The sequence below is a fragment of the Symphodus melops genome (genome assembly GCF_947650265.1).
Source record: "Symphodus melops genome assembly, chromosome: 23".
Lineage (NCBI taxonomy): Eukaryota > Metazoa > Chordata > Actinopteri > Labriformes > Labridae > Symphodus > Symphodus melops.
The window spans coordinates 6398044-6422660 of record NC_136713.1 but is presented as its reverse complement, the minus strand read 5'-3'; the positions used below and the strand labels follow the sequence as shown (position 1 = coordinate 6422660).

The 24617-nt window shown below is 40.6% G+C and overlaps 1 long non-coding RNA gene across 2 annotated transcripts in view; it reads left to right on the top strand.

Annotated features, from left to right (window-relative positions):
• Positions 1-24617, top strand: part of LOC306818558 — a 107398-nt gene that overhangs the window by 70843 nt on the left and 11938 nt on the right. For both annotated transcript variants that reach the window (XR_013778280.1, XR_013778281.1), the window contains one exon: positions 1581-1707. This is a non-coding gene — a long non-coding RNA (uncharacterized lncRNA). The remainder of the gene's footprint in view (positions 1-1580; positions 1708-24617) is intronic.

Sequence of the window (24617 nt, the reverse complement as noted above, 5' to 3'; positions counted from 1 at the left end):
AGCCATTCAGTCCCAGGTGTAAACCTGTGTTTGACTGTGCGCGCACGCACACACACACACACACACACACACACACACACACACACACCAATATGGCATTTTCACTTTTTTACTGCTTGTTTGCTGAACGGCTGCAGCATCTTGGCACCTCGCCCTGGAGCGGAATCAAAATACTGTTCAGCTGTTAGAAGTTGCAAAAGAAAGTCCCATAACTAGTTTGGTCAGACAGTAAATGTTACAATGCTCTGAAACTGTCTGCAGTGTAAATGCAGGGAGGATGCTGGAAAGTACACAAAGAGAACTGCTGACCACCCTGGCAGTGAATTTTAGTGTTGTCAGATAAATCCTGACAGTTGGTATGTTGTTTTATGAGGAACTAAAGCCAGTGTTTCTCAATTGTTCTCAATTTTAGCTGAGAAGATGTTCTACGTTACAGTCTTTCCATACTGTGTTACTGAAACGTTACCTGGACCTTCCTCCTGAGTCTGCCGAGCTAACATGTTAGCAGCACTAACATGTTAGGAGCTCTAACAGCTAGTTTAGTCAGTTTCCTTTGCTTCATATTTACCACAGCTATAATCTTGTTGTCTCACTCGAGCAGAGAAAAAAACGTTGTTTCTTAGGAAGCCATCAGTCCAAACACGGCACTACACTGTTTACATCCTCTTAACAATAATACAGAAGCTTCAATTTAATGTAAAATCCCACAAATGTAATGAATTTCTGCATGACTGTGTGTAGACAGACAAAATGGGTGACTTTGGAATTGTGGGATCTATGTGCCACTTTCCTCTTTAATATTTAAGGTGGTACACATGCCACCTTAAATAATTGAGTTTAATTAAATTCAGCATTGAATTATTAACACTGGGCAGTAGTGTGCTCGGACAAGCTGGGATTCGCAGATTGAATGCATGCTGGGAAGGCTAACAAGTCTCCCTTACCAACACACACACACACACACACACACACACACACCTTTATTTTCTCTGTTGGAGCTGGTCAGTGGCCAAAGGCAGTAAGTGTACACTGCAGCTCCCAGGTGTGAAATGGTGGACAAATCCAACACTCCCTCCTTGCTGTGAACAAGCATGGTTTTTTTGGCATGAATCTATCTAAACACACACACACACACACACACACACACGTTAACGTGACGTTAAACCACCATAAGTTGTGCAGCAGTAATGACACAAAATCACCTTTTGCGTACTTGTGGGAGTGATCCTTTGCACACAGTGGAAAAGTTAAACAAATTTGAGCCCGTTTTCATTGTTAAAAGTCGTCTGTGGAGGGGAGTATGGATTTTGCATTTACTTAAATGAATTTAAAAAGAACAAACATTAATTCAAACAATAGGTTTAAGTAAGATTTATGTTATGTATTACAAGGCAGGCCATTCTCCCCAAAAATGCTGCAACGACTACTGCGGATAATAAAACTCAATAAATGTGATGTGGGTAATAAAGCCAGTATTATAAACTCAACTGCAGTGGAACCAGGATCATATTTTATGTGCTATTATCTTCCACTTCCGCCAAACTCATTACTTTTTTGCTGTGTGTCTTTACTCTCCCCAGGTGCCGAGAAGTGTGAACCGTTTCAGCTCCAGAAGCAGAAAAGCGAACTGTTAGGAAATAGGCCTCGGAGCTGCGAACACACTCACAAGCCTCGAACGAAGCAGATGCACATGGAGATAATCAGAAGGTGCTTCTTTGGAAGGTTTCATCGTGCAGATACATAACATAACAAAACAAGGCTACGCCCTGGCATTGTTGTTTTCTGCACAGGCTTTATCTTCGAGGTGTTTAAAAGCCAGTGGGTATTATTTTTAATGATTGTTTATTGAGACTAATCTGCTACCTTAATCAAAGGGACCTTTGCAATCCGCACGTCTGGCATATTTTTCCTGGCTGTTTATGCTGCTGGCTGTTTATGCTGCACCTAAAGAGCGTATATCAGCCAAATGCATTTTCAATCACTCACAGAACGGATGGGGATAATTATCTAGCACCTCACAATCCATTTGCGTCACACGTCCGAATATTTACACCCCCATTGGCTGAAGGTCACCAATTGGACTACCATAATGGGTTAGGCGACATCTGATGGTACATAATTATTCAGTGACAAGAGGTGTTGAAGGGCAGGGTTTTCATTCGGATGGATTTGGAAGTCATGATAAAAGTGAGAGGTACCTTTACTTTGAACAAACAAGGGAATCATGTGGAAAGGCATCATTTGTTTTCATGCCTCGAGGTGACTCACAAATACAGGTGCAATGGATGAAAGCGCAATTCTCCCAAGTTTTGTAAAGCTGTTGTCGTGATGTGAAGATCTCAAGTTAGTTTGCAATCTTTTATTTAAATTTCTCTCCTTTTTTTTTTTTTTTCCGTGATCAAATTGGGAAAATCTCAGAAATTTACAAGGCGTGTCTGCCAACGATGGAGAAGCAAAATAATTCTTATTGATTTATGTGACGCCAATGGTAGGCAATGGGCAGAGGCACAGCTTTATCAGCAGGCAAGGAAGGAAACTGCTTGGGGCCCCAGGTCAGTAAGGGGGGGCCCAATAGCTTAAAACCACAACAGTAAATCAAAATGTGCAACTTTTGCAATGACAGTAGGAAAACTTGTGAGGCCCTAAATATGGAGAAGAGACACATTTATAACGTGACTTTCGCTAAAACAATGTATTGGTCTCAGACTGTTTAGAGCGGCCCCCTGAGAATCTTTTGCCTTAGGTCCCAACAGACCACTGGCAATGGGCGCCTTAGGTCCGGTGACACCTTAAGACCAATTTGAAAGTCCTAAATAAACACTGGTACATGGAAACATGACATTCTGAGAATATCATTTGCCTGATCTACACTTTTTGTAATGCACAAATCTGAACGTCTAAAATGTTCCAAAATGAATTTGTCATTGCGGGCATCGATGACAAATCCGATCTATCTTTGTCATAACATTACTTTAAATTGTGACTGATCCAATATGTGTATCCCATTGGATCACAAAGTGATAAGTCATTTTTGTCCATTTACATGTTCCTTGAACAATTGCCACAAACCTTTCACCTTAATTGCTCAGCTATACATTTTTTAAACACTTCCATGGAATTTGCTGAAAAGTTTCTGAATGGAGAGTCTTTGGCCGTCCTTGGCCATGTCAGACTGTGATGAATCATGCATTGGATCAAAGCGGGGCTGCCATCCTTGTGGGGGCACAACACTGTCTGCTGTTGCCGTCATCCCACCTGCCGCCCCTGCGTCAGGTGGAGGATGTCACCGCTGCGACTGTCCCCTGCAAGACCAAATCCTACAGTAGTGGGCATTACTTAGTCTTTCCAACGACATGCCTCTTCCTCACTCCACTGCCTCTGCAGCTGGTACTTGTTGGCGCCCATCTGTTAAGGGTATTGTTTATGTGGTTAGTGATCCAGAACTCATTACCATCCCACCTTCCCCTATACACTATTGTTCTTCCCTCTAATATGTCTCTGATGCAATCTGTCCTGAGGCGTAGAATTTTTTATTCTGAAAACTGACTAAGGATAAAATAATGCAACGTTCCAGATGTCAGGATTGTTGGATTGTTTTTTTTTGTTTTTTTCAAAGTTCTGCAAGTCCTTGAAAAGACATGAATAACCACAGTCAATAGTTAGAAAACTATGAAATAATGAAAACTTTCCAAACATGTCCAGGATCACATTCAGAGCTCTGCAAGAGAAGATTCCAAACAAGATAATTAATTACCAGGTCAGGGTGTTCAAGTGGCAACTTATGAATGCCTTACAAGTATTCAAGTTCATGCTTCACACTATAATGTTGCATGGCAACGGAGTGATAACATGAATATGTGCTCAGGCGCGCTTGAGTTCACTCATGTGTCGACGATTGTTTCACAATTTTTACACATCTGAAACCAAAAAGCAAAGCTGTTTATAGTCATGAGAGTCCTTCTAAAGTCTAGTTAGTCAATTGTAGCACGAGGAAAACCAGGCCTTCATGTGTTCTTTAAGACATGTGCAGCCCTGGAGACAGAAAGCAAGCACCAGTAAACTAATCAATGTAAGAGCGGCCGTCACATGAGAAGACAGAAAAGAAGACGTCTGCTCAAAGTAGCAATCACATTATATTTCTGCTTCAGTTGAGTGCAAGGTAAAAGGCTGGTTTGCAGAAGTTCTCTTTTCCTTAGCCTTTTGAAAAGCCCTCCCACATATTGAAACTGAAAGGTGTGCATGAACCTCTACTTTTAACCTGAGATATTCACCTAGTTTTCCCAAATTTAATATTTTATTTACCACTGACAATTGGAGAATTGTCAATTCAAATAAGTTCAGCATTTGATGCGTATCTTTTTTTCATTTAACCAGCATGCAGTCGTGGTAAAAAGGTCAAAGAGTATATGCACATGGGAGGAATAGATATGTTTCCAGTTGTTCACCATCTTCAGTTGCTTTGACTTGTCACAAAATGATCTTTTGTCAATTTCAAGCTCAAGTAGACTGTTGAACAGGCAGCCAGTGGAACTTTTTTTTTTTTTTGCTGTTTTAGAAACACGCCTTGTATCTCATTTAAAGCCAGACAGGGAACAAAATTGTTAGTAGCCGGCACTCTCTCTCTGTTCTCGATGACAGAGATGTACTTTACGGCACATGAACGCTGCTGCCACTTCACTGCATTAGCCGGATTCCTAAATCTCACGTCTACCATTGTTATGAGAAAGTCTGCCTGCCCTGTTTAACCACTCGGAGACAGATTCTATTCTGCATTTTTTTTTTTTTCTGAGAAGTGTTCTTCAGCAGCTTCCTCTATATAGTTTATCTCTCTTCATATTTATTCATGTGAACATTGTCAGTAAAGTACAAATCAGGCTTTCAGCTCTGCCGACCGCCGTTTTTGCCCAAGGAAAAAAGCAAGTACCGTAAATTCCGGACTATAAGCCGCTACTTTTTTCTCACACTTCGAGCACTGCGGCTTCTACTCCGGTGCGGCTAATGCATGGATTTTTTATGGAGGACAATGAGCTTCTGCCGCAAAAACATTTGACTTCGTCACGTCGGATCTTAATATCAGTCATTTTGCGCTTCATGCACGCACCCTCATCATGGAAAACACACGGAGAAATACATATGATGCAGCTTTCAAGTTAAAGGCGATCGACCTGGCTGTCAAAGAAGCTAACAGAGCTGCTGCACGTTAAGATGACACTGACAGCGACAACAGAGACTGATTAAGTGAGTAATGAAGTCATTCTGAGGCAGTGAATGGATGGACTTTTTCTTGTGAAATATATTACGGTCATCTTTTTCATCAGCCGTGTTACAGACACCGTCGGCTAGGCTTCGTATTGTAACGGTTCATGTTGTAAAGTCAGTAGTTGATAATGTGTTCATAATTCCGATTATGTGGAGAGTCAGTGAATGCACCAGCGAGAACGTGTTGAGTGGCTGTATGAGGGAACGCTGGGTGAGAGAGTTGGATTGTTACGACAAGTTATGTGTTGCTCTAAAAGTTACTATTTGAACGCTCTCGTCGTCCTTTAACGTCCGTACGGACGCTACAGTATTTGCGGATGTTACCGGTAGCCTACGTCTGTGTAAATAGCTCTTGTTATAGCGTGGACACCTGCGGCTTATAATCAAGTGCGGCTTATATATGTACAAATACATTTATTTACTTATTTTTAGCCGGTGCGGCTTATATCCAGGTGCGCTCAATAGTACGGAATTTACGGTATTCATGTGAGCAGTTTCTTATCCTTGCAAAAAGGCATCGAAAAAAGGCTGAAATTAAAAGAAGGAAGTCATGTTTTAAGACCTTTATTGGCCACGTGCATGAACGGGCTGTGCAGTGCATAAGAAAATAGGCAGACTTTAAAGGGCTGGTGAAGGGATTATAGGCGATGGGGGGGGGGGGGGGGGGGGGGGGTAGCCAAACCTACTACTCTCTGCAAAAAGCCAAACTCAGGCATTGATGTTTCCAGCCAGGAAGTCTCTACAGCTCCAAGATTGATTGATGAACTCTTCTCTTTGTTAAAATAAGAGAATCCAGACAAAATGTAACCAATGTTTCTCCATCCATGTCTCTTGATACTTAGAGTGGCTCCAGGTTAGTGTTTACCCACCAGTGTGAGTTTGTTGACACTCAATCCCTCTGAATATAGATGGTGGCACTCTAGTTTGCTTAATTAGTGCTGATGACAGTAATCAACCCGTACTGATGGGCTTATCGGAAAGTGAACTGTGCCACATTGATTAGCCATCTATGCGGCATTTGATACAGCATACCAGTCCATTCATTGGCAGCGTGCCATTCTTACTAGAGTTGTTTATTTTGTTGCCCTTGCAAAGCACAGTAAGCTTTTTTTTTTTTTTTTTTTTTAATGGACTCAGCTCTTTCTTTATCCTCACACAAACTTCACTGGCTGTTCAGAAATCAAGCAATTATTAGCCCATCAGGTTGTTGTGTGCCGCCTCAGGTCCCGGGTGTGTATATATATATATATATTATTGTGACCACTCCACTAAACGATCTCGGAGCAAATTGCCTCAGTAAATACCCTGTGTATATCTTAACAGGTAATATTTAAAGTTCTGCAACAGCAAGTCACCCAAAGCCTTGATAGATGTGTCTGCCTGCTCGGGCGATGAATAATGCAAATGAAACTAATTCTTCCTGACCTAGTGCCAAGCCTAATACACATTTATATGCTTCGCCAGTGAAAGATGTGAGATTCCTATTATGGGAAGGAAGCAATCTGTATTTTAATAATGGGCCTGATAGACCTTGGCCTTCCTTTCTTTGAAAGTTTTCACCTTATATGACATCTTGTAGGATTTAATAGCAACAATTGCTTTCAATAAAAATGAGGAAAATGTCTTTAAAATAGACTTCTTACATGTCTTGTTCCTTTTGTATCAGATATGACGGTAAATACTCATTGTTATGATGTATACTAAATGTAATGGCACAATAAGGGCATTTCTTTTTTGTGAAATGTTTCTGTGGAGTTTTATTCGCCCTCTGCTGGTGAATAAATCTCAAATGAAATGCTGTTTGATGGGTGAATAAATCCAGCACCATCAGCTCGTATCGGGGGGAAAATTAGCCGAGAATGATTGTCACTTGTTAAACTTATATCGGCATATTATCAGTTGGCCGATGAATCGGTCGATCTCTTTTTCCAAACATACTCCACACAACGGACCCTTTAACCGCCTATGCTCATGTGTATGACGAATTGAAAGTCTCGTCCAACCAAAAGTTGCTGCAGATGTTTAGACTCAACTCAGATTAAAAAGAGCCCAACCATAAATATCTATTAGTTTCTCACATTTCCAAGAGACACTGAAATAAATCTTCATCGGGCGGCAATGTCCCATCTTCACAGTGGAAGGGGCACGTAATGAAAGTCATGTAAGCTGCAGATTGGCACAGAGTGGCTGGCTAATATATAGAACACTTGCTCCATATCCCCCGAGTGGTCAATTTGAGGCACACCAATTTGACTTGATCCGGCAGCCATGTGCTCTATTCTCACTTCTGTATTTAAGAGTTTTTCAGGTTTAGACGATGAGTCGATTTCTTGCTATGTTTGTGTTTCAAACCTATAAACCATGCAGTTGATCCCCATATGAAAATCATCCACAATGCATGATGTTGCTTTTGTAATTCAGGATCAAGGCTGTAATTCAAGTGACCCAAACCAGGCAACATGTCAGCTAAGGCTATAGCAATGCCATTTAGTACCAATGGTGATACCTAGACTTAATTATTTACTGCAATATTGTGCCGTAAAACATAATGGTGGAAACAAAAATGGATTTCTGATGTTTGGTTGACTGCCAAGCTTGTAACCTATTGGGTATGAAATGCACTTGAAGCTAATTATATTTTTCGGAGGCTAGCTGGTTCTGATGTCAACTAGCAACAGAAGCTACCAAGAAATATTCTTATGACCATATACAAGCGATAAATAGATCTATTCTTGGACTGTCACCTACCCACTCACTAATAGTCTCTGACAATCTCAATGAGTTTTCCAACTTAAGAGTCCAAACCAAGTTTCAGCAGCTCCCCTCCCCAACTGCTAATTTTAAAAAGCCTGAAATCAATTTACAATGCTGTCGATGGCTTTGGATGGTCCCCACCTATTCAGCCGGGGCCCCTTGGACGGGTGTGTGTGTGTGGGGGGAGGGGGTTGTAATTCAACTACCACTCTATAAATTCTATTACATGGTGCCAGGGTATGGCTGTGAAAGTGCTGTGTCTAATGAAGAGCTCGTGGTACCTGACAGCCTGCTTCGAGTTTCTGCTGCAGCACAGCAATAAGAGCAGAGAGTGGGGCTTCTGTTGAGAAAATGCTAGAGACAGGATGGGTAAGTGTGTTGGAGACAGATATAGACAAAGTGTTAGTTTGTGTTTGGACACTTTGTGTGCATGTACTGCAGCTCCTAATGTACTGACCATGTCACATGGATCTGTACTGCTCGAGTATGGACTGAGATATAGCTTCTTTCGATGTACTGTATTTTCAACCAGTGCAGTCGCTTCCTTTTATTTAAAACATTTGCATTTCTTCTTTATGCTTTTGATGTTGCATTGTATGTATTATGTATGTCATAATTAGTCCAGCTGCACTGCATGAAAGAAACCCTATTTAGAGATTACAGACATAGAAGTTCTACTTAATAGGGCCTGACCGGTGTATGATTTTTGGTGTTGATACTTTTAAGGAGCAAAAAAAATCATATATCGATATATCGGCTAATATCTTTCTTTCTTAGCTCTAACTTCAGTCTTTATAAATCGAAAGATGGATACATGTTTACGTAATGATTTCAATAAATAATATACTGTTGTTCCCTCGAATGCTTTCACAAAAGATTTTTTTTTACAGTTGAAGCCAAAAATAACAACCGACAAGTTTTACCTTGAACATTCATCAATAAAACTGTTTAAAAATACATGATGAACTTAAATGTGTACAAACTTAGTCATATCAGCATATCAGAGACTAAAATAGCCAAAACCGATAGTCACACGCTAAGCTGATATTATCGGCTGGCTGATTTATTGGTCAGGCTTTAAGGCTAATGTCAATATGGTAAAAATCCACAAATGGCTATGTTATGCTTGTCAGTATTTATTAAGTATTTATGTAATTTTTACACCATGCTACCATTCTGACTCTACCACAGTTTTACATCGAATACGAATCCTTGCCCAATGGTGTTTTATCATCTGAAAATCATGGCTGTGAGTGTCATAATATTTGTGTTCATTTGTTTGAGAGGTATCAGTCTATTTAGCTTCGTATGTGGACAATCTGAGTTGTAAATCAATTGAGAATGAAAACAATTAAAAAAAAAGTGGAGAGCCTGACGTAAATGGACTTCCAGAAAATCCATCTCAGTAAGGTCTTTGTGACGTTTGTGAAGAATAGACAAGAAAACATGAACCTCTTGGTCAAACTATGCCACTTTAGCTTGTGAGAGCAGCACAGCTGGGCGGCTTCTTTCCTATGTCTTCTCTCATGCATTTGAAAGAGTCCTATCCCTGCAGGGTATACTACTGTCCCCATAAATGGATAATGAGCGCTTGATTTCAGATCTGTTGTATGATGGCCTGCTTTCAAACCAAGATGCACAATGCATGAGCACCAAAACAACAGCCTTAACTTCAATAATTTTTTACTTCCTAAGCGGAAAAAAAAAGTGTCTTTTCTCATGTTTCAAATTGAGGAATACTAAGATAAATGAAGTTCAGTTTTTGGTCTTTTTTTTCCAAGACAAGAGAAAGCAGGTGAATTTATATTATGACACATGATATGTAATAATGTCACGGTAAAGCGATTCTGCATTTAAACTCGACACAGCCTCGCACAGATTGGGTCTGTGTGTGTGTAACTGTATATCAAGATACAGCGATTCAACACGTAAACAATAAGTGGACCATTATATGATACAACACATGCAATGACTAATTGAGGGATATTTAATGCCTCTCAAAAGACAAGAGCAGGATTCATTGAACTACTACGACTGCATTTCAGTGTGACTTTATATAAATATCAATATTGCAATAATTGTATCACATAAGTCTGGGCGGCGATACATTGCCAAATCACTTTTTTCCCAGCCCTATTTAAGTGATTTGTGACTATCTTTCTGCTCTTCCTACCATCTCTTCGATGAAGCATCTTAACCAGAAATATTTGCTTGAAAAAACAAGCAAGTGACTTTTCGATCTTGGGGAAAAAAAAGGAAACATCCTAATATCCATTCATTATTTTCCCCCCACAACTTTGTCACTCGCACACTCAAATAAAATAATAACTAATAAAGTGAAATTGAGCTCATTACGAATTACAAAACTACATACCGATGCTGTCTAACACGGCGATCAATTCAATGAATCTCCACGGTAGCAGTGGGGGTAGTCAGGGGAAGCAACAAACACTGCCTTCAATCAACAACTACAATTGAGATGCCCCTGGGCAAAGCTCTCAATCCTCAATTACTCCACTGGAGCTGCTCAGTGGCCGCCACTGGATGACTGTGGTTTGATCAGACAGCTGTGTGTTTGTTTGTGTGTGAAGCAATTTGAAGCAGCGCAGGGCTGAAGGAACAATCTCTGTTAGTGACTTGTTCCTTGAGACTGTCTATAGGTAAAAAAAGAAGATCAATGTTCCCGTTCTGTTTTCAGGATTTAAATTAAGCTAATACAAGGAGTGCTTTGAGTTGAGTTCATTTTGTTTCACACGAAAGTCGAAACACTGTTTGCAGTTTGTTTTGGTTTCATGCTGTCGGACATCTTGTGGATTACAGTAACATGTTCTTCCTTTTGGAAAAAAAGGTTGTAGCAGTCAGAGGCGCTGCTTGTCAACAGGCATGGCAGGCGATGCTTGGGGACCCCGACCGGCTAGGGGCCCCTGAGGGCTTACACACTTCAACAAAAACAGTGGCCCAAAATGTGCATTTTTACCAAAGAAAGTAGGAAAACACGTATGGTACTCACTCTCTTTCCCTGCTAAACGTTGCTTAAATCATTGCTGTTTAGACAAAAGTTTGTCAATGAAGTCAACCAATAAAAACAGACAAGTTATCGGTCGAAAGTAGAGAAATAAAGAAACAGGAAAAAAAGAGGAAGAGGAGTAATTGTAGGGACATTTCAGTCATGATGGTGATGAAAGCTGGGTGGAGGGCAGCCAGAGGCTCTAGAATCACCACTGGTATTTAAAACTAAGTCCAATCAGCATCTCTTTTTTTTTCTCCATCTTCTTTTAAATCTCCTTGTCCTACCTTTTTTCTCGTATTTCTTCTGTTCTTATTCTGAACCTTTAAAAATGAGATGTTATTGTCATTCACTAAACAGTCAGAGCCGTTTGTGACATTTCCAAATAATCTGAATAGTTCGAACACAAACAAGGATGAGAGCTATAGTTTTCTTCCCCCAAAAAGTCTTTTTTTTGTTACACTTGTACTGCGAGTGCATGAATAGGTGGGATAAACCTCAGCTTTCATGGCCGCTCAATGGCCTCTGAGTAAGTGATTTTTATAACAAGTGAGTGGAAGGGTGCGGATGCATTTTTTGTAGCACCGAGTTCAAAAGTTGACACATTGAAGTGCAAATGGAGCGTCGTCTCCCTCTCTTATCTGCTTTGTGTTGCTTTCTGTCAGGCTGCCATCTCATGCCTACTTTAGATGGCAGTTTTGTCAATCCAAACCTGACATTTACGGAGATGAAGACGCAGTTTTGTTCCATGTGGGAGCTAAAAAAGAGGTTTTATTTAGAGAGGGTTCAGCCGTTTTGAAATGATAAAAAAAAAGCGACTCGCAGAACAATAATTAAGAAAATAAATCAGTGTGGTTTTATTGTGCGGATATTTTCTGTGACAGTGGACGGCTGAGATAAAAACAGGCCTTCGAATCCTGCTTCTTAGCCAATGGTGTGCAACGCTCAGTGCTCAGGCCTCTAGTGAGCGAGGATGCGTGTAAAATGTTACACCTTCCCCCGCTTGTCCGTGAGAAAGAGTGGGGATGACGCATCAGACCTTCTGCCAAAGGTCTCAAGCCCATGCATCCAACACTCCACACCAGTCGATGAGACATTGCGTACCTGCTTTTTGGAGTATTTTTAAATGTTTGTTTTATGTGCATGATCTTGTCGAAATCAAAATGAATCAGGGCGGAATATCTGCGTCTTCCCCTAACGTGTTAAAAGGCTCCAAAAAAACATTCATGTGGTGCTAAGTAGATGACTCCACTTAGAGCAAGAATCAGATAAAAACAGCGATGACTTTTGCTGAATAAATATACTAAATCCTATTTTCCCCTGTTTACCAAACCAACAAGCATAAAAGTCTCCAAAATGCCTGATTCCTGCTCTGCAGGGTTTTTTTTAGGGCATCCCCTGTACATGTGTGCGAGTAAAAAAGAGATGAAAGCATGCACAAATGCACAAGCCTGACTCAGCTCCTTTTTTTAACGCGGTTGATGGTCAGCGTGATCACCGCCCAGAGGATGAGGTCGCACTTGGGTCACGTCATTAACCTGGCCGCGTGTGTTTCAGGGATCAGCTGCTCGGAAATCTCAACGGGGTGTATCAATCAAAAAGGGAGGGGTCCTTTGTGATTTGTGTGCATGGTGGAGGGAGTAGCCGGGTTAGGTTCTGTTTGGTTGTTCAGTAGCAGAGAGAAAAAAACACATCAATCATTGTGGTTTTGATGTGAGTGTGGTCGTATATATTAGTTAGCCTTGGGTATGTTCACAAAGCTGCAGAGATTACAGACCCAGCTGTTTTTACACTCCTGTTCTATGAGAATGATGCCTTTAGATGAATATCTTGACAGATGTTTGTGGACCTTACGATGCATATTGTAAAACCCTATACAGTGTGAATGTGATGTAAAACATAGCTTCGAGGCTAATCATATTTTTCAGGCCGAGAGACGACACTATTATTTTCTTTAGCTCGTTTCTGTCTTCAATCTCGCTCTTTATTGTATCTTCGAAAAACTGCCATGAAAGTAAAGATTTCCAATTTATTAGCAAAGGACGTTTTCTCGAGTTGTGTCTGTATCTATACCGATTTAACAAAATAGGTTCTGCATTGATTTAGTGTTGCACTTACATAAAGACAGAATCGTAATCAATCGCCAAAAATCAATGAACCAATGGCAAAGGTTTCTTGACTGTACACCCCATTGGTTGAAGATTTCTCTGGACTTAAATCAATCAGATCTAATTCGAGTTGTCCTTGAACACATGACCCAAATGATCCCAACAGTGAACTGATTGTGTGTGCGAAGTAGCAAGTTCGGGTGTCTGGACACATCTGGGGAAATTTGCGCACAGTGCGAACAGAGTTGTCCAATTGGTCCTGTGTTTTTTTTTTGCACCTGCAAAGTTGTGAAAAAGTCACCTGTTTGTGCTTAATGGTGAGCAAAATGAGCTGGATGGGCTCAGGTCCGAATGGCTGGTTGGCAGATTCAAGGGGTCCTGGTCTATCACCTTGGGTGGTATGAATACCCGGAGCCACAGGATAAATGATCCTGGAGAAAGACCAAACCCAAGTGAATTTCCAATTTCATGGAAATAGAAGATAGAATGAATAGTATCAGTGTCGATAAGGAGTAACGGTTTCAATACTGGTCTTGATGAATTCCAAACAATACCCACACCTAGCGTGTTTTCCTGGTTGTCACAATTCTGCTAAAACCAGCCATAGATCAGTTGTGTCAGAGGTGAGCAGTCCAAGAACATTTATTTTGCTCCTGTGATGCTTGTAAGGAGGCGTTTTCCCCTCTTCCACTTGCAGTTTGACAGCTCTAAATCGAGCGCGGGATAAAATAAAACATCAAGTCCCTGTTTGACAAATTTCATTAGAAGATATGCGTGCCATTTGCAATGTAACACCTACGTCGAGAGTGTGATTCCCTGTAAGAGTGCAAGTCAATATTAAATGTGATTGAAATTCAGCCTCAGTCACAACAAGAGTACACACTGCTCAGGGTGTAATCAATTTTACTTTGTAAGTATTAAAGCATTTCACAGTTGTCATTTGATGCTCTGGTGTAATGCACTGCAGTGTAGCAGGCAAAACACACAGGAAGAGAAAAAAAAGGGTACGTGTTATTTGAGTGCGACCAAGAGTTTTTATGTTGGGGAAGTTGCGAAAAGCAGTCAAATTAGGTGGGAAACACTACAAAGTTTGATCAAAGCGAATCAGATCAAAGCTTCTCTTGGCCTTAAAGGGCCGGGTACTTCTTGGCATGAGTCACACAGAGTGTAAGACACCAGCTAGTACTGACATTAACCCATAAGCAGAAACCTTGCAGGATTTTCTTTCTAATACTGCCTGGTAGAGGTGGTAGAAAACAAACAAACAAAAAAAATGATGAAAAATCAAGATTCTTATCTTTAAATGGATTCATAACTTCCAAAAATCATAACTTCTTTTTTTTTTTTCAAAATCTTTTTATTAACGACATTCATACAAAACACAATTACAATGAAGTACACATACAGTATACTCATTTATGTGTATAGATCAATATACACTTATTGGGCACGGATACTTACAAAATATTTTCGATCTAATGAAACATCATCAAATACTTCAATAGAAATATTGTCCCTTTTTTTCCCCTCCCCCTCCCAAGAAGAACAACAACAACAACAACAAAAAACCCGCTCACTTCTCAGCTCACAATAATCCGTAGAGGGAGTACATCAACTGATGTACAATATACATACCCAGATTACTATTTAAAAAAATAAAAAAATAAAATATATATATATATATATATATATATATATATATATACATACATACATACATATACACACACATGTAAATACAAAACAATAATCAAAAATCAAAACTTCTGAGGGATCCTGTTACTCAAGGCGTTACTCAAGGCGTTAGAACAACACACAAAAAGAATGGGAATTGGGAATGTATTTGAACCCAAAAAGTTCCCTATTGGTGGGATGAACTGTAGAAAAGTTCTGGGACTTGTGGGGAGGGGCCTGGAGGAATAACAACCACTGATTTGTCGAGTACTTGAGGCATTCAGGAGTTTCTGTCACGCGTCGGCACACTGATTTGTTTCAGTCTCTTAGTTTTTTGAGACTAAAGTGCCGGAGGAACCGTTCATCTCTGAATAAAAGCTTCTTTGGGCTTAAAGGTTCTTGGTGTTTTTTAGTAGAAAGCTGGCTTGGGTTGGTCATGTCTTCTGTGATACTTGTGTTTTAAAGTGAGTAAGTTCAGCGATGTGTTTTGTCACGTTAAGATTTCTATTAAAATATCCGGAAACATGGTATTTAAAAAAAAACAGTTTAATCAGTTTACCTGTATTGGGGGATGCGGGGGCCATATTTCCTGCAGGTGGTCTGCATTTAAACAATGTGCACCACACAGAACTAATTATTGGCTTTAGCTGCATGTCATTCACAAAGGAGAATGACGTGTTTGGTGTGTAAACAGTCGTTATATAGAGCAGCATTGTACGTGCATGTAAGAGTGTGGAGAAGAAGAGTGTGAAAAACACGTTATTTTTGATTTTCTATTTTCAGCTCTTTAGTGTGCTACATGTAAGAAGAAAAGGTGCAACAAACCTCCATGAACCGAGCGTATTTTTGACTGTGTGCTCCACAGCGATTTGAACCCGAGTGATGTCACGGCTCCATCGCTCAATGAAATGAGCACTCTGCCAGCGTGAGGGGTCACTGCACTTGATCTGTGGCTACATGTAAACACAGCTTTAGTGTTTGCAAAGTAACAAGTGGCATCAAGGAAGGCTGGGCTCTTGTGTAATGTGGCAACAATACTGTGACACTGTAAATGACCAATGTTTTTAAAGGGCAATTACAATCTTTATGATGCAAAACCCCCCAGCTGGTTCTAATCTAGTAAAAGCACTATGTCATGATCTCGTTTAATCCCAGAAAAGGCAAATAAAGTTGTCTTCTGCGCCTCGTAAAAATCATCGCATCACAAATCAAACCTTTAATGCATAAAAATATATTCAATTAAAATGATGATTTTGTGAGAGTTCATTCGCTTGCACCGGAGCTCTTGTGCAGAGTCAGGAAGTCAAAGAGGCTTCTGAGGACGCGGCAGGATTCTGCACGTTTTTCCATTTTTAATTTGGATGCTAAAATGCTCTCTCTCGCTCTCTCTTTTCCTTTCTCTGCGTCCATATCACTGCCCGCTGCATGCCCTTCAGACAAAGTGGGAATGGCTTAACATATCGTTAAAAATGCAAAAAGGCAAAAAAAAAAAACCAAACATAACTCAAATGTTCCCATTCTTTCAGCGCACGGCATTCAGCATAAAAAAAAACGAGCAAGGAACAACAGGCTTGAATTTCCTTCCATTACCCCGAAAAGAAGAAGTGATCCCTTTTTTGCTCTCATCAAAAATGGATCATCGGTAAATAGAAACAGTCCATCTCTTCTGTCCTAAGTGGTTTTGCTTGACAGCAATAAATTTGTTTGCAGGTTCTCCCTTGCATGCATGTTCAATACTTTATCTAGGAAGATGGATGTTGCTTTTTACAAATTGTCAAACAGTTGTCTCAGGCACGCCGGACAGGCAGTTTAGATTCGATAATGTCCCTGATGAAACAAACGCACTAAAAATACACTGGCATACTCTGCAGACATCCGGCTGTCTGTGAATTACTGAGCTGAAGGCAGAGATGAGCGCAATCACTGCTGCATTGAAGACATTTTGATCTCAAACAGTGCTCGGCGCTCTGCAGGAAGCTTCCTCTTCGTTGGCTGATTTAATGCTTTTTTTTTTTCAATCAATTTTGATTCTACTCATCAGAAAATGAAGGGGAATCTTGTGAGGATGCACTTACAATAGATCACTTTTAGGAAAGGAGCAGCAAGATAAGCATTTTAGAAAGGGTAGTTTATGGAAAGAAAAGCAGCATTCAATTGAGGGAATTGTGATTTATAGAGCGATTTCCCGTTCAGAAATAACGCGCAGCGTACTTTGTGATACTGAGGCCCCTTAATGGTGCGATCCACGCCGAGGCAGGTCTCAGACGAGTATGTCATCGGGTGACATTAATAGACATCGCACACAGTTCATTCATTTATGGAACAAGAGAGCAGGCTGATTCACTGGAGTGCATTTTTTTGCTGGGTGTTTTATGAGACGGCACAAAAAGGGTGGAGGAAGGTGGCGGGTGAGCTAATGCTGCTATCATTTACCAATCGCCCACCTTGGTGTAAGTGCAGCGCCTAATTTCTACTGCCCTTCTGAGGCAATTACGGCTGCGAACACAATAGTGTAATTGACTCGGGGAGTGGAGGTAGAGGCTCGCAATTTCCTTGGCGGAGGTTGATGGGGGTGGTGGTGATGGCGATGGCAGGTTTCTGAAGTCTCCTCGATGAAATGCTAACACGTCAACTCCAGTTGAACAGATTGAAACAGAAATACCTCCTTCGGGAGCTCAATTCCTTTTTGAGTCAACAAGAACATCCTCCTGACTTTCTACGACTCTTTCATCGAGAGCATCATTACAGTCTCTATAACCTGCTGGTTCCACTCTACCGGCCTCCACAACAGAAACCGCCTGCAGAGCACAGTCAAGTTATGGAACCGAGGGAGGCGAAGCGGTCCACATGGTCTGGACCGCAGCTTTAAATGTTCGAACATGAGCTTAAATTCATTTATTTCTATCGACAACATTGTTTTCTTTCCAGTGTTTTCAGTCAGCTGCTTCTCCTCTCGATCAGAGTGCAGCAGGCAGGTGAGAGTCATTAACTATGGTGATTTTGTGTCTGTCAATCAACAATGTCCCGCCCCTCTATGCATAAAACTCTTTCAGTAAAACGTACTTTGACTTTGTGTCTGTGATATAATCTGGATTATGTTGTTTATTTAAAACAACTCGAGCAGTTCTGTGAAGGTTTGTTTTTTCTGTTGTTTTTATAATGCAGTGGTTTTCCTTTTTGATAAGAAATCCTGTCACATTCCTGTAATTTAATTTCAAATGCTGAACTTTCATTTATTTCCATCAAGAACATTTGGCTTTGGTGTACCTTATGTTCTTAAGGCAATCAGTTGTTGACCTTTTTGTTTCCAAATAAATGAAAATCATGTTGAAACAGGCTGTGTGCAACAGCCCAAACAACATGGAGATATTTTGGGGGAGTTAAGAAACCAGCAAAAAAGGAAGGCTGATGCAGACACGGGGGACGATGGAGATGACAGAGGAGGGCAACAGAAGAAGATGTTAAGATTGCCAGATATACACAAAAGATAATTTCAGAATAAACTTTTGGCAGGTGGATAATCGAGGTACATTACATGCAAACTGGCAACATTAAAAATCTACTAGCCATGTTGGCTGGTGGTCAGAAAAGTTGATTTCAAGCCCTGCATGGGACACTGTAATCCCCTTGAGAGCAAATGTCACTTAATTGGAAGGTATTGATTTCCCAGCAGCCATTTCCTGCTCTTCAGCCACCAATCAGTGGACAGTTCCTGTGTCCTGGTGAGGATTCCCCTTCATAGATCTTGATTAGCTGTTTCCGATTAATGGCCGTGGCAACAGGGGAACTGTTTTTCTGAGGAGGGGGATTGATTGACCAGAGCAAATAAGCAGTAAGATGAAGTCGATATGACGCATTTCATCTGTGGGGTGATTTTTTTTTTTGTTTCGCCGTCGGGGTAAGGGTCAGAAGACAATCGACACAAAAGATTAGAGCAGTTCAAACACGGTTAAAAAAAAACGTAGTTAAAGGAGAAGTATATTAATCTGACACCTAGTTTAAAATGGGCACTGCAGTCTAAATGGAAAAGAGAGAGAGAGAGAGAGTTCCCCCCCCACACACACACACACACACACACACACCTCCTCTCTAGAGTCCATGTGCACGCAGGTTGCTACCGCTCACTGAAGCTTTAGTGTTTAGCCAGCTCTCCATTGGTCTTGAAGCCCTTCTGCGTTCTAACTTTTTCAAAAGCGTCTCCAATATTTGTACGAGTTTTACCGTTTTTCTGGTACTGACAAAAACAAGAGAAGAAAAATTACACATATAGGGGCTTTATGATCATCAGACGCTAAACCATACGGCCATATCACTGGAAATGTTTAATCCATTCTACAGGGACAGAACAGACATTTGACAAAGATGATCAACGTGATGAATTCAAAAACACATTTAAAGCATTGCCATGCTAGTTCTTCCCGCTTGTCCAATAGGTACATTTATAACTAAAAAAATCCAGCATTTGATGCCACACACAGACAATATACACAACCTTCAAAGATTCTCAAAACATCCAACTGAAGTTAGACAATTGAATCCAGTCTGCAATGAAAGAAAAATATATATTTAACCATGATGGTGATAAATTATACTGAATAAAAGCCTTTAAAAAAAGGGAAAAGCAGAATAGTTTTGGCTCAGAAATCTAGCATTTGATGGCCCAACACATCCAATTTCAGAACCCTAAAAAGGCTTCCTTTTCTTTGCGAGTTGAGGTCTTGGACTGGTCAGACTTCAGACCTCAAGGCCACCAATAAGAGGCACCACTGAAACGGCTCTTTCTAAAAGAACGAACAACTGGAGACCTTAAATCCATTTTATTTATTTATTTTTTAACAGGCATACATTGCGCTTGAACTGTTTTTTTTTTTTTTTGCAGGCAAAGATTGCTCAGGTTGAATCATAGAACACAGACATGGTCAGAAAACGTTGGCGAGTGTTTTCTACAAGTGTTTATATATCAAAAATTGTCTTTTAAACTTTTAGGAAATTGGGAAATCCATTTCCTGATTTGCACTCGTGGTCCGACTATTTCCTGGGAAGTTGCCTTACAAAAGTGTGGGCTCCAAAAGAAAATATTGGGTTCAGGTGAAATTGGACGTCATTCACACACTGAGGCCTTACACTGACCCCTGAAAAAAAAATGTGTCAAAAAGCTGACAGCTCCCACCTCATCCCACCGGGGTGCAAGGGAGAAGAGATGCTTCTCAGCCATGCAGCAAGAGCAGTCGAAGGTTTAGCTTGACATAAACAGACGGCTTTTACATTGTGAACCCTTCCAGGCTCCTGTAGTTTTAGATCATAATCCATTAAGCAACCTCTGGGACAAATGACAGCCTCCAAATCAGAATTTCCTCAACCATAAAAGTCGTAAAGAGCATAAAACCCAAACTAGATCTTAAACTAAAGTAAGAGACTTTGTGCTGGAGGAGCAGAAAAAAAGTACAAAGGGGCCCACTCACTTGGCGGATGATTGATATTGACCAGACTCTGTTGAAAAGGCTTCGAAAAAAAAGTTTGAAAGCAGCAAGAAAAGAGATTCTCTATATCCTGAAGTGACCTTGCCTCAGCACAGACAGCATGTCAGAAAAGTCGACACGACTAAGCTTTTAGCATTCTGCCTGTTTCTCATTTTGAACCGTTTTTATACTTTGTGTTGTGAAGAGATTGGGGTGTTGGGAGTGGCAGGGCGATGTCAGTCACACTAGTAAAGTGACCAAAACATGACGTGTCAGAAAAGAAAGAACTCGGCTGTAAAAGTAGACTTTTTTTTACTGCAGTAGAAATACGAAAATGTGTCTAATAAATAGAGTTTTTTAAATGTAGATGAACTGATTCCACTTCTTGGCTGGAAAAAAAAGTCAAAATGTTCAGGCTCTGACATGTTCCAGAATAGAAATAGCAGCAGCACTTTGAAGGTCGTCTCTCTAAATCCAACTGAAAATCAAAGTTAAACTTTAAAACAATTTATTGTAATTGTAAAAGCTCAATTTTTCATGTGAATAATGAATATGGACTTCATTCAAATGCACAAATCAGTCAGAATTGGAATGTATTGCTGTTCTGACCTTTATTGTCATCACCCAACAACATTTTCAGGAAGTATTAGCATCACATTCACATTTGTGTTACGTGTTTAACTTTGAGTTTTGGTCACCAAAATTCACAAAAACCCAACAGTAACTCAACATGAGCGTTGAGGTTGACGGCTGTGTTTCTACCAAGAGGAGCTGCTTGTCAACAGGCAAGACGGACTGCAATAATAGACGCTGGTTGGAGGGGCCCCAATGAATGCTTGCCTAGGGCCCCAACAGACCCTACAAGCACCCCTGTTTCTACGTCAACACGCTCGTTTGGTGTTGTTAATAGGCTGCAGCACTCTCTTGTGACACCTCGCGTGTGTAATAGCGCACTGATAATTAAGTAAGTCAGCTGGTAAATAACCTGCAGATCAAATGTCTTCCCTCTTGCAACTCATTGAGTTGTTTTGACTGCCGGGAATTAAATGCCTCCCCCATTAGCGAGGTGAGCAAATCCCTTATTTCCCCCACTCTAAAGCTACTCTTTTTGTTTCATTTTGCATGACCAGGACAAAGTAGCCAGACTTCTATTCCTTGCATTCTAACCCATGCAGCAGGTAATGGCGGCGTTAAATAACAGAAGAAGCAGCTGAGTGTTAACTCACAGGAAGCATCCAAACGTGAACAGCAATCATTGTAAGCCGAGTAATTTTCCAGTGGAGGGCTTGCAGAATCCACAAGTTTGAGATTTGAGCTTTGCTGTGAAGACAACGGCCAATGTGTGCGTGTGTGTGTGTGCGTGTGAGTGTGTGTGTCTTTGAACTGACGGCAGCTGCCCTTGAAGTGAAGTGCCTCACGCCAACTCGGCGTTGGCATCCAATGGAACGTTGATTGGATCCCCACTGCGTGTGTCGTCTAATAAATCAAGCGCATGTTCTCCTCCTCCTCACCCTGCCTTGCTCTCACCGGCGGTCCCTATAGACGGCGTCCTGGAATAAAACTGACAGTAATCATAATGGTGGGCGCCGTGGGGTGAAGGCTGGGAAATAAAAAGTGGTCTAGAGGTTGAGCTTTAAAAAAAACAAAAAAAACCGAAGTTGTCATTGTCACTGCTGGAGAGGATTGTAGATCGCTGGCACGGCTGCAACTCTATAAACTTTAACCTGGGTTTTAAACGACTGCTGGAAAGGACGCTTCTTCGCCCCCATCTCGAGACCAATCGCTGCTTGCTTTTTAGGGCAGCTGATGGAGAGAAAGATCGGGGGGTGTTGAGCGTCTTTTGCGCAGAGTGATTGTGAGAAGACAGCAGTTGCAGGAGATGTCCTCTACACAGTGATTAATTCCAGACCCAACGTGATTTATGGCCCCACCACGGCTGTTTTGTAGGTCACTTTGGTGCCACATCACTCAAGCTGTGCAAACAACAAGTCTGATATCAGTGTTGGTTAACCGTAAAGGAGGACACACAGGCGCGATGTTGAAAACGAATATGTTTTGCTTTGATTTTTCTTTGTGTGTGTGTGTGTGTGTGTGTGTGTGTGTGTGTGTGTGTGTGTGTGTGTGTGTGTGTGTGTGTGTGTGTGTGTGTGTGTGTGTGTGTGTGTGTGTGTGTGTGTGTGTCGTGTCATCAAATGAATTTTGGAAATCGGGGGGAGCCAACGAGTTTGAAAAAAAAAAAAAAAACATCCTGCTGGTCCAAATGCTGAAGAAGCAGAGGAGTAAGAATCCCCACAGACATCTTTATCACCCATTGCTTTGACTAAATATACGTCTACAATTCTATTTGCTAAACTCCTATATCCTGCTTGGATTATCTTCACATTTTTATTCGGTGCTCTTATTTTTAAAGGCTTGTTCCAGCTCTAGAACAGCAGTACACACACACTTATGAGTCCTGTGATGTGTGTATCTGGTCCCAAATGCATGCACCTTTTTCGGAAAACTCCTTTCAGGTTGAAGATTTTAATAAAGTCTTTTTTATATGTTCATGTGTTGATGTGAAACAAAAAACCAAAAAACCTTGATGAGAATCTGTCTGGGAAAAAAAATGGAAATGAGGCTCAGGTTAACGATCACATTTTACAGTTTAATTACTTTGTAATGCTAATAGATACAAACACAGGCTGGCACCATTTAGGCCAATTGGCCTTAATGCATGAGTTGATTATATGAATTTGTCATCCACTATTTAAACTGTAACATCATGTTTGTATTCTCATTTACTCAACACACATTCAGTTAGAAAAGTGGAAGGAGAACTGTGCCTTCTATGCACATCTTTTTGGAGATTGGAGCTACCATTAGAAACTTGAATTAAGTGGTTACTAAGCAACATCAATCCCAAAATCCTATTCTTCATTTATTCTGCTGACGTTAATCCTTTTCCTCATTGTAGCGCTGAGATTATTGATGCAAAATTCAATGGAGAAAAGAAAAAAAAAGAAATTGTCTGAAGAAATGTGTTTTTTGCAGAGATGATGTCCCAATTATTTTCCAACAGCAGCTTTTTTTCTGGATTCGTGGGTTTGCTTTTTTATGTACATAACCTCCAAACTGATCAGTGTCAAGATGTTGAAGATTCTGTTTCCTGTGAAAGAAAAACATCATCTCACTTTTTACTTACCCTCTGTTGGTTTCCGTTTATCTTGTGATACATCTAAAGAGGCCAGCTTCTGTAGACCCTTTGGTCAAGCTTGAGCATATTTTTATATAAAGGGACTTTGAAAACGTTGGATAAAATCAATTCCACACCGGTTTGATCTCAAGCGTTGAGTCAGATCTGCACAAAGACAAAATACAGCATTCAAGAACTTTCATATTTGGACCTCAATGAATGCCGAAAGGGAAAATAAACCATCAGACTGCAGTAGTTTGCTCTATTCATTGAGCCAATACATGGATAAGGTATTTTTTTTCTTTGGCATGAGCTTCAAAAGTGCTGCATGTTTTGGTGCTATATGCTAACCAAGGTCAAACACAGTGAGATGAGAAAGAAAATAATAAGGGTGGGTAGGATTGCCAGCACTTACAGCTTACTTGACTTTTCACTGCTTTCTTTCCAACACAGGAAGACATCTTGTCCAACCTTGTCCCTTTGGTGCCTCCTCTAAATAATACAATCCTGTAAATGCACAGAACAGTGTGACATACCAACCTGCACTTTCCATTTGATTGATGGTATTTTCAACAATCCGCTGTTGTGTTGTCATAGAAACATTCTTCCCTCAAACTGGGGAGCGTTTGTTGTTTTTTCTTGTCTTATTAGCAAGTGAATACAATTACAGGGCCGAGTCAAGCAAACATTATTCTCTGCAATAATTTTACTTCACATAAACCAAGTGATTGAGCCCAGACCAAGTAAACCAAGACCAAACGAATCCAAACAGAAAAGGGCATTGCAATTTTCTCCAACCACCTGGGTCTGCTATATAAGAGGACAATGGATATGAGCCATTTTTGCATCTACAAATAAGACAGCAGAAAAAAAAAAAACTTTAGCCATGATATTGGAAAGTTAGGGTGAGTTGAGCTTCCATTTGGTCCACTTTAATCTTCCACTTTGCCTAAAGTATATAATTACGTTGTTCTGTATGTTCTGTCCAATATGCTATTAATTAAATGGGGGCATTTAGGTGTCTGGGATAACATGTACCCTGCAGCCACTGGAATGAAGTTTCCATTTGCTCAATGCATGAGTTCAACCCATCAATAATCTACACTCATTGCCTCTTTGGATGCAAGACTGATTTATTTTGTGCTTCAGAGTCACAACACATTCAGAAAAGGAGGACATCA